The sequence below is a fragment of the Canis lupus genome, chromosome 21 (genome assembly GCF_048164855.1).
Source record: "Canis lupus baileyi chromosome 21, mCanLup2.hap1, whole genome shotgun sequence".
Classification (NCBI taxonomy): Eukaryota; Metazoa; Chordata; class Mammalia; order Carnivora; family Canidae; genus Canis; species Canis lupus.
Genome location: NC_132858.1, coordinates 23,946,623 through 23,959,612, shown reverse-complemented (window position 1 = coordinate 23,959,612; position 12,990 = coordinate 23,946,623). Strand labels below are relative to the sequence as shown.

At 52.3% G+C, this 12,990-nt stretch overlaps 1 long non-coding RNA gene across 1 annotated transcript; it reads left to right on the top strand.

Moving 5' to 3' along the window:
* The first annotated feature begins 3,039 nt into the window (after positions 1–3,039).
* On the top strand, positions 3,040–7,154 carry LOC140612900 (uncharacterized). Its single transcript, XR_012014011.1, has 2 exons — positions 3,040–4,954; positions 5,301–7,154. It is a non-coding gene; the product is annotated as an uncharacterized lncRNA (long non-coding RNA).
* Positions 7,155–12,990: the final 5,836 nt, after the last annotated feature.

The following is a 12,990-nucleotide window of genomic DNA, read 5'->3' as shown; positions in this document are numbered from 1 at the left end:
AGGCAGCTTTTGAACTTCTCTGAGCCATAGTTTTTATTATCTGGATCTCTCTCCTCCCCTCTTTTTGTCCCCCCTACAGTACATTTTTTTTCCTGCTTTGAGGATCATTTTCCTTTTTTTTTTTTTTTTTTTTTTTTTGGTATGTCTCTATTAGGTCATGAGCTCAAGAATTCCTTTTTTTTTTTTTTTTAAAGATTTTATTTACTTATTTGAGAGAAAGAGAGCAAGCATGAGTAGGGGGCAGAGGGAGAGGGAGAAGCAAGCTCCCTGCTCAGCTTGCTCTCTTTCTCTCAAATAAATAAATAAAATCTTTTTATTATTTTTCATCCCAGGACCCCAGGATCATGACCCACGCCTAAGGCAGACTCTTAACCAACTCAGCCAGCCAGGAAGCCTGAACTCTAGAATTCCTGCACGGCTCCCATCCTCACAGACCTGGCTGTCCTGGACAGGTATCTACACATTTTATTCCAGGCAAATCCTACTGGATAGCTAGGAGGAGGTCAGGAAATGCAATAGCCTTTGCAACTAGTCTGCCTGCCTGAATGACTCCCACTTTTAAGAATATACTGTGTTTCACCGTGTTTCTGGAAAGAAAGTCAGGGTTGACATAAACCTGTAATTTATGGCGAGACTTTAACATTTTTACGAACCTCTTTATTCCACAGAGCTCTCTTTTGACCGGCTTTTGGAAAAGGCTTCGATAGCCACTGGTGTTAGAAGCTAGAATCTAAAGGTTAGAGCACTGGTGAATTAATTTAATAAATCTGAAAGCCGTTGCCATTGTGAATCTTAGTCACATGGCATCATACTCGAGTTATGGGGTGTGGTGGTAAAAATTCTGGGCTGGGCACTTTGGGACATGAGTTTTCTTTCTCTGCTGTGATTCAGTTCAACTGTCGTATTTTATTCAGATGCAGAAGGTCAAGATCTGGGCAGTAAGGGCCGAGGCCTCTGCCTTTCTCTCGTCTTTAACGCGGCGTCAGGAGCTTCGGTTGGTTGTCTGTTTTTCATCCTCCTTTCCCCTTCTTTGGGCAGCTCTTCGTCCTCTTTCCTGTGCCTGGTGCTGGAAGGGAGGCTGGACCCTGATTGGGCTAAGCCAGTCGGGGTGCTTTTCGGCTCCTTGCGCACGTGGGGTTTAGGCACAGGCTGATGACACCATGCTGGCTGGTGAGACCTGGGGTCCCCAGGGAGGTTTCTGGAAAAGCAATCCACTCTAGGGCAAAAAGACACTGAAAAGATGTGGCACCTTTTCTCCACGGTTCAGGTCCAGATGTGAGGGCTGGAATTGGGACAGTCCCCACAGAACCGCAAGGGGAGCTAGGTGGACACATTGAGGGTGGCAGGCCAGAAAGCTGCAGGAGCCGGGGTCCTTGGTAATGTCACCGGGCCCTCAAATTAATCAACTCTGAAGCCACCCTTCCCCCTGGGCTTGCCAGGTGGTTGGACACACTGGGAGTGGGGTTTTGGTTTGCAGCCAGGGAGTCCTAAATGACGAACCGCTCACAGAGGGGCTTATGGACCCGAGAGGGGGCACACCTGGAAGCAGATCTGTGCCCTCATGAGTGTGCTCCCGGGCAGGCGGGCGGGGTGGAGTCTCCAGGGACACACATGGGTCTGTGCATCCGGGCTGAGTCTTGCACCTGCTGACTGTGCTGTCCTGGAAGAGTCACTTAACCTCGCTGGGCCTGTTAACTCATCAGGAAAGTGGAGATGCTGACCGCACCGTCTCGGAACACGGTTGCGTGGATGAACCGCCCGGGGAGCATTTAGGAAGCAACCCCGCCCCCCCCCCCCCCCCCCCCCCCGCCGTCACGGAGGCATAAGCCACCGGGAGCACAGATGCGGGGGAGCAGCAAACTCTCCCAAGGGAGGCCAGGAAGGCTTCACGGAGGAGGAGGCACATGTTAAGCTTGAGTCTTGAAGGGCGAGCTGGGGCTTTGCAGGTCAGGCTTTGGGGGAGGAGGGCGTTCAGCCCAGGGACCGTCCTGGGAGCTCAGCAGCCACGAGCCGTGGGCGGATCACCGTGTCTTTCTCGGGAGCTCAATTTCCTGGGCCTTAAAAGCACTTGCGTCCGTGGGCTTAGCTTAATCGGCTTTGGATATGAGACGCCGTTCTCAGGCCCCCTCCCTACATGGAGGAGCAGCAGGGCAGGGCTTCTCCATGGCCCCTCCGTCCCCCACCGATGGCTGTTTCCACCCCAGCTGCAGAAATTCACTCAACAAACACTTGCCATGAGAGGAGGTGAGGCTGGCTGGCCCCGTTGATTCCTTGCCCCTGCCGCCCGGAGCCTCATCCCTGCGCAGTCAGCGATGCTGCTCTTGCTCGGTGTCCCGGGCCCTGCACACCTCATCAGTCGCAGAGATGCCGGAGCTTAATTAAGCTTGTAAAGCTTTCTGATTCTCTCAGACGAAAGGTGGCCCGTAAGTACCAGGTTTTATTTTGGTGGCTCCTGCCAAGGGTTGTTATAAATAGGGCTTAGTGCGCAGTGGCTGAGCTCTCAGGTTGATAACGTGTCAAGACCAATCGAGGCTTCCGAGAGCGGGGATATTATCATAATGGTTCCATCATATGCGGTGGGTGTTAATGGAAGGGGCCGTGAGAAAAAAAAAAAAAAAGGAAAAGAAAAAAACATAGCGTAGGCAGCGACGCCGGGGGAGGGAGAGGGGTGGCTGCCGGTGAGGTATGGCCTGCTCCGGGCATCTCCATCATCATCATTACCTAGATTAGCCTCGGAGCCATTCTTCTCCCGTCTCTTCCAGACCAGACTCCAACTCCAATAAAAAATGGATGCTTTAACTCCAAATGAAAATATATTCCTTCACTGCTTTTTAAAATCCATTTACACTGAAATGATGGCCAGCAGGTAAGTAATTCATAACTGGGGGCTCACTGCAGTGCGGCCGGGAGTGTCAGCAGAGCGATGAGCGGCCTCGGTGGGTGGGCCAGGGACTCGAGGACCCGGGGAAAGCCATCCCTGTGGTACTGGAAAGGGGCCTGGGTGGGGGTGGTGTGTGTGTTGGGGGGGGTAACCAGCAGACCCTCGCTGCTGGCTGGTGCCTCCTAGTGAATGGAGAGGTAGCTGCACATCTCAACAGTGAGATGGGGGCGAGGGGGGCCGGCTAGAAGTTCCTCAGTAGTGCAGTCCTGGTTAGGAACGCGCCAGCTTCCTGCGTCCCAGCTTGCACGGCCTAAAGCCAGTTTCCTGCGTCCCGTGGGCAGATGACCTGTAACACCTGGGAGTGATGATGACAGAGATGATGAGGACGACGGCAATGGCGTAACCTTGTGTTTGTTGAACCTGCCCCACTCCTTCAAACTTCAGTTCATCTTTATCCAGATGCCTATTCCACAGTTTGGGAGGGGCAGGGGCTGTCCCTCTATTTCTCAGGGTCACTGGGGCTTTGATCCTCAAGCTTGTCCCTCTGCATCTGCTTCCGGCCTCTCTACTTGTCGCCTTGGCTCTGGCACACAGTCACCCGGCTGTGAAGGTCCACATCTGAATCACTCCACCTGCCCCAAATGCACTTGGAGCAACTGAACAAATTTGGACACTTTGCTGACGATTTGCAGGGCTCCCCAAACTGGGGGGCGGAGGGTGTCACATCACTGTGCAAGACTGTCGTCCATCTGGCTGTCCTTCCCACCTCCTCTCTGTCCCCCTCTGCCTTTTGTGGAGAAACAGGCAGATCCGTGTGACCCAGGGCCACTCCCGTCCAGGCCCTCTCGGGAGCTCAGCTTCCAGAAGGTCAAGGTTTCCCTTGCGATCAAGCTGGACAAGGGATTCTGGTGGACACAGCGTCTCCAGGGTACTTCCGACCTGTAAGGCAGCAGCATGCTGAGAGCTTTCTGGGCACGTCAGCTTCAAGGCCCGCTCCATCCTGGCCCAGAGTTGTTATTCCCCCATTTCACTGATGGGAAAACCACCGGAACATTGTGACAGGTAACACGTGGCTCAGGAGACTTCTGCTAAGTGACAGAAGAGGAATTCCAGCTCTGGTCAGCCATGGGAGCAAAGTGATATTAGCCACAACAGCATGTGGACCCTCCTGGGGCTGAGAAAAACCCCGGTGAGCTAGCCAAGGGGCCTCTTACTAGGGGCTCATCTCTTCCTTGGTGCTGCCGTGTTGTCTGTGTCCAGGCATGTTAGAAACAGGTGCTCGCTTAGAGCTCTCCTGGGCGGCATGGTGGAGCCCATCCGCTGGGAGATGGTGCCCGCTTGGAAAGCTCCACGAGGTTGATATTTTATCAGCTGGGGTGAGAATGGCTGGAAAAGAAGTGGGCAGACCTAACAGTCCCAGGGGCCGTACCACTACTGTCTCAGGGCCAGGGTAGCCTGAGCCTGGCACGCAACAATGCCCGCTGTAACTGCCCCTCCCAGGAGCCAGCTCTGAGATTGCCACAGGGACGCAGGGCAGGTGCTGCTGTGGGGCCGGGCATGCTTGTTACACACCAGACACTGACACTTGCTCTTGAATACGTCTGGTTCCTTTTTGTTTCAACTGAGGGGAAAAAAGGAAGCAAGAAACCTCGGAGGCCATTTCTCGTCTGCCTGAGTTTAAAGAATGGCTGCATTTTAGGGACAATATGGGCCTAAGGAATAGCAGAAGGAGGGCTGAGGATTAATGACGGTCATACATTTATACGGCTCCTCGCAGTTTTGCTGAGCACTCTCCCATGCCAGTCTGGTGGATTTTTACGGCAGCCTGCGAGGGAGGGGTGCGGGGCGGGTGTGGGCGACTGTTCTTATTTGATGAAGGAGAAAGTTGAGCTTCAGAGGGTTGTGTGATGAGCACAAGGTGAACGGCTCAGTCCTGGCCCACCTGGCTCACTCTACCTGACTTCCACGTCAGAGCTTTCCCATGGCTGTGGTCCCTCTCGGCTCAGTTCTGTTCACATCTGCGGACTCTGTCGCTACCCTGGTTTTCTGCATGGTCACACGTTCATGTTACACGTATGTTACAACGGCCACCCAGACTCCAGTAAGGGGGGCAGAGAAAAGAACCCAGGGACACCTCCTAAAGAGCTGGGGTGTTTAAAAGCTCCTCTCCCATCAAAGGGTGCTTTCCGTTTCTCCTGCTGGCATCTGTGACAGAAAGGAGGAGCGAATAAACAATCAGAAGGGTTGGGGGGAAAAAAAGTGTTGGGGGGAAAGAAAAGAGAGGGATTATTCTGAAATCTTTTCCTTTGCTTGCCTGTTTCTGCTCGTTAAATAACCAGAGGATGAATAGGAGCTTTAACCGAAGGGAGTCAGAGATGATCGCCACTCACTGGACTCTTTTCTTTTTTTTTCTTTAAAGATTTCATTTATTTATTTGATAGAACAAGCAGGGGGAGCAGCAGAGAGAGAGGGAGAAGCAGACTCCCCGCTGAGCAGGGAGCCTGACGACGTGGGGCTCAACCCCAGGACCCTGGGATCATGACCTGAGCTGAAGGCAGATGCTTAACCGACTGAGCCACCTGGGCACCCCTGGATTATTTTCTAAGTGACTTTTCTAAGGTGGGGAGGGAAATCCTAAAACCACCCAGAGTTGGCAAAGAAGAAATAGACACAAAAACTGTGTTCATGGTTCTCTGCTCCCAGGCATGATACCCTTGCTCACCCAGGGCAAAGCCAAGCCAACAGGGTGCTTGACCTTGCCATCTTTCCCCACCAAGAGGGTTAGGGCTCCTGACAGTGCTGCGTGCCCCTTAGGATCAGTGAGGGAGCTGGAGCAAATAGAAGTTCCTCCGCCTTGGTTTTCTCATCTGTCAAATGGGATGTTAATGCTTCCCTCTTGGGGGTACTGTGAGAATTAAATGAGATTATGGGAGCAGGTAAAACAGAGTAGGTGAAAAGTCCCGATAGGGTTCCTGGCACGTGGTAGGTATTCAGTGAGTGTTACAGGCCACACACCCAGCCGACCACACACCCAGCTGCAGAGACAGGTCTGGGAGAACACATCTAAGCTGCCAGCAGTGTTACTCCTCGAGGAGGTGTGTGTGGTGGGGAGGAGGCACTTGGACCCTTCACCGTCTGCATTTTTACTTTCTATGTCCTGGATATTGGGAGGAAGCATGCTGTGTGAGTATTGATGAGTGTGTGCGGAGGGTCAAGATAGAGAATAACACAGAACGGGACACTGTGGTGTGCCTCCCGTCTCTGTGTGATTATAACACCTGTACCTGCTATGCTTGGATCAGTTGAGGGGCCTTGGGTGGCCAGCAACAGAAACTGGTGAAGTCAGGAAGCGAAAACGGGATTTGGTGGAAGGACATTGGGAGGAGTCACCAATGGAAGAACTGGGACCTGGGCACTGGGAAGCGCAGAGTAGCTAAGGGGACCTGGCTAGGTAAGCAGGAGGACCTTCTCTCAGAGGTGCGCATGCAAGATGTGTCAGCCCCTGGCACTGCCCATTCACGCTTTTATAGTCCAGGCACGGCGAATCCAATTGACCCAGTTTGGAACAAAAGTTTCCACGTTGACTCATTCGCCTTTTACCGTGGGACAGGGCAGATGGTCTCTAAAAGGGAGTGCTTCTGGGCTGGACCATCACCATCCACTCACTTCTGTATTGTTTGGTTTTTGCCAAATTATCACCTTGTGTTACTCTTTTTCTTTTCTTTTTTTTTTTTTTTTAAGATTTTTTATTTATGAAAGAGAGAGAGATGGGCAGCCCAGCGGGGCTCAGCAGTATAGCGCCGCCTTTGGCCCAGGGTGTGATCCTGGAGACCTGCGATCGAGTCCCACATCAGGCTCCCTCATGGAGCCTGCTTCTCCCTCTGCCTGTGTCTCTGCCTCTCGTTCTCTCTCTGTGTCTCATGAATAAATAAATAAAATATTAAAAAAAAAAGAAATGTCTTTGAAAGAGAGAGAGAATGCAAGTGAGCAGGGGGAGGGGCAAAGGGAGAGGGAGAGAGAATCTCAAGCAGACTCCAAGCCCAGCGCAAAGCCTGATGTGGGGCTGGGTCCCACAACCCTGAGACCATGACCTGAGCCGAAACCAAGAGTCCATCACTTAACTTACTGAGCCACCCAGACGCCCCTACTTTTTAAATGATAATAAGAAAACTAACAATTAAGTAGAGTTATGCCATACAGTCTCAACAGTACATATTTTATGCATCTTTTATCGGGAACCAATAACAATAAAACCAAGCAGCATGATTCATCATTCATGGGCCTAGTGACACATCACAGGCGACACATCCGCCTTGGGTCTGAATGAATGTTGATTGTGGTGGCAAACACACCCACACAACGACAACAGTACTTGTCTTTTTGACTCTCACGATTAGCAGGTCCCAAGTGTGTGTAGGACGCCTCTCAGATTAGGAAGGGAGTTTGAGACCTTTATTATTAGGGCAAAGAAGAGGGATAGGACATCTGTGATTGTTCTATCAGTAGCTGTTGTTTTATGGTGGCCGGAAGGCAGGGACTATGAAGCACATGGAAGGTATGCAGGATATATTCCCTGTGTGTGGAGGGGAGAGAGGGAGGGAGGGAGGGAGGGAGGGAGGGAGCATTTCATTGCCCCAGGGTAGGATGAGTTAGCCAGTGTTGTAAGGCAAGCTCAGATCCAGCCTGCATTTTCTATGCTGACCATCTGTGTTTCCCAGGAAAGCGGCGGCCAGCCAGGGCCTGAGAGCTTTAGGAAAAAGTGAGAAGCAGGAGGACAGCCAGTCCAGGAGGGGCTGGAGGGATCTTTGTGTCCTTGCGATGCCTCCTGGCAACACCAGCAGCACGGAGGCCTGCCTTGGCTGCCTGCCCCCTGTGAGCCCCCTTGGGGTCCTTTTCAGGGTTGGAAAATCCTCTCCCCGGCCACCCACCTGTCCCTTGTGACATTTTTCCCCTAGGGGTAGGTGTTGTTGGGGTTGATGACCAGAAACTACTCATCTGAAGGCAGAAGCATTGTCTCTAAAAACCACAGGTGGACCAAGAACGAGTCCTGCCTCCCGCATCTGGCTGTGCTGGGCAGCTCCCCTACCCTAACAAGCCCTTTTCGGGGAGGGGGTGGTATGTCTATAAACAGGGAAGCCAGGGTTCGTAAGCTTCAGGGTCCCCCTCAAGCTGGCACGGTTTCTAAACGGTAGCGCTGCACTGAAACCTGGGCCAGCGTGTCACCGGGTCACCGGGACCTCCCAGCTTCTCCGCGTTGGGAAGCCAGCTCAGAAGGACCCACGGCCCAGCTCCGCTGCCCGCCCCCGCTGCTCTGGGACCTGGATGCAGAACTGAAAGCAGTCTCAGCCCTAACGACCGCAAATTGGGAATTCTAATGCAACATCTTCTCCCCAAGCCAGCGCTGTAATAACACAATTTTAAGCCAAGCCTTGGCGTCTACGCTTTCGGGGGGTGGTTCCATGAACTTGCCAGAAGCTCCTACCCAGCCATGGGAGCCCTGTGAAGAGCCCTCCTTCTAAGGCCCCCCACTGGAAGTCGTCTTTCCTTGTCGGCAGCTTCAGATGCGGGTGTTCTAACCTCTGAAGTTGCTGGAATAGGACCATTAGACCGAACAGTTCTATTGGAATTAAAAATATTGTGAATTTTGTGCTAACTGCCTCTGGCCATAACTGGAATAGAAATGACATTGCTTCAGACGCTACCGTGCACTAATTAAACCAGCAGAGAATGAAGCAACAGAAATACAACAGCAACAAAAATGGGAGTTGTGGGCTTCAGAACACTCCCCCAGCAGGGCCATTGAATTTAAATTTCCATTATTTTGAGTGAATATGGCCCTAAGGAACCACAAAAGGATTTTTTTTTTTTTATGTGATTTTAGGGCAAGTCCCTCTTGCAGTGTAGTCACGTTAGTAAAGCTATATACTGTCTTTGTTTGGGGGGAAAAAAGTTTAAAAAATATATATACCTAGGAAAGAGTCCAGAAGGATACGTACCTAACTGTTATCAGCGGTAGCCTTGGGGAAAGGGAATTTGAAGAGAAAGAACTTTCCTCTTTTTCTTTTAAAACTGTTTTTATATATTCCTGACGTGCTTAAATTCATTATACTCAGCATGCATTTTTGAGCAGACTGGAATGACCAAGGGAGCGCTTTAGAGCGAATGATTCATGCTTCATGGCACCAGATTGTCAAAAGACTTCTTAATGGGTGTCCATTAAGAAGCTGCCCTGGTGGGCCAGGAATGAAGATGCGAAGGGTCTGAGCTTGGCTGGTAGCAGCAGAGATGGGAAGGAAGGGGGGAGGGGCTTGTACGACATTAAGACAGGAGCCAGGGTGTGATCATTAATTTTCTGCAGCAATTTGAATGGGCTCAGGGGTGCCCCGACAGCTGGTGAAACCTTTTGGGTGTGTCTGTGAGGGTGTCTCTAGAAGGGACTAGCATTTGAAACTGCGGACCAAGGAAAGAAGATCCCTTTCACCAACACGGGTGGGAGAACTTTCTTTTACTTGAACTGGGACATCTGTTTTCTCCTGCTCCTGGACATTGGTGCTCCTGGTTCTTGGACCTTTAGACTCCAACTAGGACTTAAACCATTGGCCCCCGGATGCTCAGGCCTTTGGACCTGAACTGATTGCACCACTGGCTTTCCCGGTTCTCTAGCTTGCAGGTGGCAGATTATGGGACTTCTTGAGCCATAATTCCTGTAATTCCTGTCATCTCCTCTCTGTATGTCCATCTAGATCCTACTGCTTCTATTTCTCTGGAGAACCCTGAGTGATACTCAGAGGTATCACCTGAGTTGGCCCAAGGCTTGCAGAGTGGCTCTGTTTGCATGAGGATGGAGCCTCGATACTGATGCTGAGCTATGGAGGGACCTAAGGAGGCTGGATTTGGAATTCTCAGTGCATGAGTGGCTGAGTGGATGGATGGACAGATGAATTTTCATAGAAGGATCTGGGCTTTTAGATTTTGGCTGAATTCCTTGAAAAGCCTAATTAGGTCCTGAGGTTGAGTAGGTATTTCTCATCCTCTTCCCCTGACTTCAGGGAGGGGTAAGGCCTTTCTCTTTTTTTGGGGGGGGGGGTAAGGCCTTTCTAAGAGCTGGACCATTTCTAGGTGACTCCTTGGTCACTTGGATCTTTTTATGTTCTAACTATGAAAAACCCCTTTGGATGGCTTAGGCAATAAAAATATTGATTTCAGGCACAAGTAATTAGAAGATCTGAGTTGGGGGATCCCTGGGTGGTGCAGCGGTTTGGCGCCTGCCTTTGGCCCAGGGCGCGATCCTGGAGATCCGGGATCGAATCCCACATCAGGCTCCCGGTGCATGGAGCCTGCTTCTCTCTCTGCCTCTCTCTCTTGCTCTCTCTCTGTGACTATCATAAATGAATAAAAAATTTAAAAAAAAAAAAAAAAAAAAAGAAGAAGATCTGAGTTGGTTCGAGCTGAGGCCTTACCAACGGCATCAAACACCTGGTCATCTCTCAAGTGTTGTGTTCTGCTCTGTGTACATCAGTTTGGCTTCCCATGGTGGCAAAATGGAGGCAGCAGTTCCAGGTTTTACCTCTACCTTACCTAGAGGAAGACAGTTTTTTTCCCCCTAGAAGTTTCCTGAAGAATTTCCCCTCGATCCTCATTGACTCAAAATATATGTTCATTCTGAACAGAGTCTCTTTGGCTAGAGAATGCTGATTGGCTTGGGCTAAGTCAATAGAGCTATAAGGGTGATGGGGTTGGGGGATGAGGTGGGAGGGATATTAGGGAGCTGTCAGGTTCTAGTCTGGAATGATGGAGCAGGAGTGGTCCGTGTTTGTGGTGATGGTGGGGAAAGAAGAAAATGGCAGGAGGAGGGCAGTGGATTTCCCAGATTGAGAAGCAGGACAGTGGATGGTTGGGTATACTCCAGAACAGCACCTCTGAGGTTATGGGTGCAGGGCTGTGGAGGAGAATGATTATGGGGTGCTGGGAAAACCGTGCATGAAGAACCAAGGTCATGGCACCAGACGGGGAAGGGCAGGGGGGCTCCAGGGCTTTGCTGGGCTCTGAGGGAGTGAGCCAGCTAGAGACACACCTTTTTCAAAGGTTCTGTTGGTGTAAGCAGGGAACTGGTGAGTGGACCCCAGGGCAGCATGGAGCAGTGTCCCCACACAGCATGTGGGGCGCCATGGGTCCCTGCTGACTGTGGAGCTGCCATCCCAGCTGTTGGCTGTTCACCTCTGGGCTTCTTTCCTTTGAGAGGAATCTAAACCTCTATCCTGTTTAAGCCACTGCTATTTGAATTTTATATGTAGCCGAGTCTAGTCTCAACTGAGAAACTTGTCAATTCCTGAATTTCCTATTGGGTGACAATGACCTCCCTTAATATCTAAACTGGTTGGAGTTGGCGTGTCTTTTATGTGCCATTCATAGCACCCTAATGGTTCCCCTTCAAAACCCATGCTGTTAACATCCACCCTGGGCGGCCAACAACGCGGGACTGTGTTCTTCAGTTCTCCCCTCATATTGGGATCCCCACCGAGTTCCACATACCTTTCCTGCCTCTAAGCCCCATCTCTGGGCAATAAATAGCTTCCAGAAAGCCCAAACGAAAAGCAGATGTCCCAGCTCGCTGCTTCAGGGGTGGTTCACCGCTGGTGGGAACTTCAGGCGGTTGCTCTGGCACCGACCTCCACCTGCCCCAGTCGTGCCCTCCCGGTCCCCAGCAGGGTGAGGCTCCGCATGGCCTCCCCGATGCTCCTGGATGCTCCCGCCTCCCCTCTGCCCGCCAGCTCACTGCCTCCGCCGACCACATGGCCTGCCTCCCCCACAGATCCTCAGGGACAGGAGCTTTTAATAACCGGCAAGGCAACTATTGACTCAGGTTTTGCTTGCCTGCCACTAAGTTAGCATTTAATAAATGCTGGATCCTGGCTTAATAGGCCGGTCATTGTGTATCATCGAAATGGCAAATTAATTATTCAAAGCCGTACATGAGACACACCAGGGATGGAGGAGAGGGGGGCCCTCTGGTTGCTCCTTCGCAGGAAATGTTGCATCTCCTGGCCATACGGTGTGTATTTAGAGTCTAACAGCCAGCTCGTTAAATCCAAGTCTATTGGATCTAAGTGGGAGTCAGGAATTGGCGGGAGGGCGCGGGAGGGCCCAGGCGGCCTGTGCCCAGAGCAGCCCAGCCCCTGCTTCGTACCCCCATCCCGCCACGGGGATGCCAGAGCCGCCCTAAGCAGGGCTGGATTAGTGATCGTCACTCCTCTGGGGACAGAACCAGCTTCCATCCTTAGCCCGAGAAGCTTTCCCTTGATGGTAAACCCGTAAAGGGCCCCGCAACCCACAGCCACCGGTGACAGCCGCCCGCTCCGGGCGGGGGCTGCACTTTCCAGGGCCTCCCGCTGTCCAAGAGAGAGCCCAGCTTGCAGATGAGGAAACTGAGGCCTGGAGGGGCTCAACAGCCGGCCCAAGGTCACCCGTGTGCTAAATGGCAGGTGTGGGATTCAGATGCGGGGTGTTGGGGCCTTTTAGGCTCTCTGTCTCCCTGTCTCTTGTTCTAGAGCTGGGAGCACCCTGGGAGGTGCAGACCCTCGCCCCTCGGGGCCCGGGGGAGCCCCAGACCCGCCCCACCTCTGCATGCACACCTGCCTTCTCCCCTCTTGCAGTGCCTCTTGGGCCGAGGGAGAGGAGACGTCCCGACCCACCTCCGTGCCTCTCCCTTCTCTGCCCCTGTGCATGGGACCGCAGCGTCTGTCCTCAGACCAAAAAGAAAAAAAATTTCCCCAAGCAGAAGGAAATCACCAGGGTAGGTGAGCTCCTCGTCCGGTCTCCGTTTGCCCCTTGGATGCGGGACCGCCGAGACCCGCAGCAGGTGGAGGCGGGGACAGGCCACCGCCTGGGACGTCCGTGCCTCGGGTGAGATGCCCGCCTGCCAGGTGCCAGGGCCCACCTGCCGCTTGCCGCTGCGTGGTTCCGACCCAGGAGCCCCCCGGCCCATTCTGTTGGTCTTCTATGTAAGGGATCCAAGCCATTCATTCCTCTGATTGATTGATTGATTCATTCATTCATTCATTCACTCAACACTCACGCGTGGTTGGCCTCCTTTGTCAGGCGCTGATGGG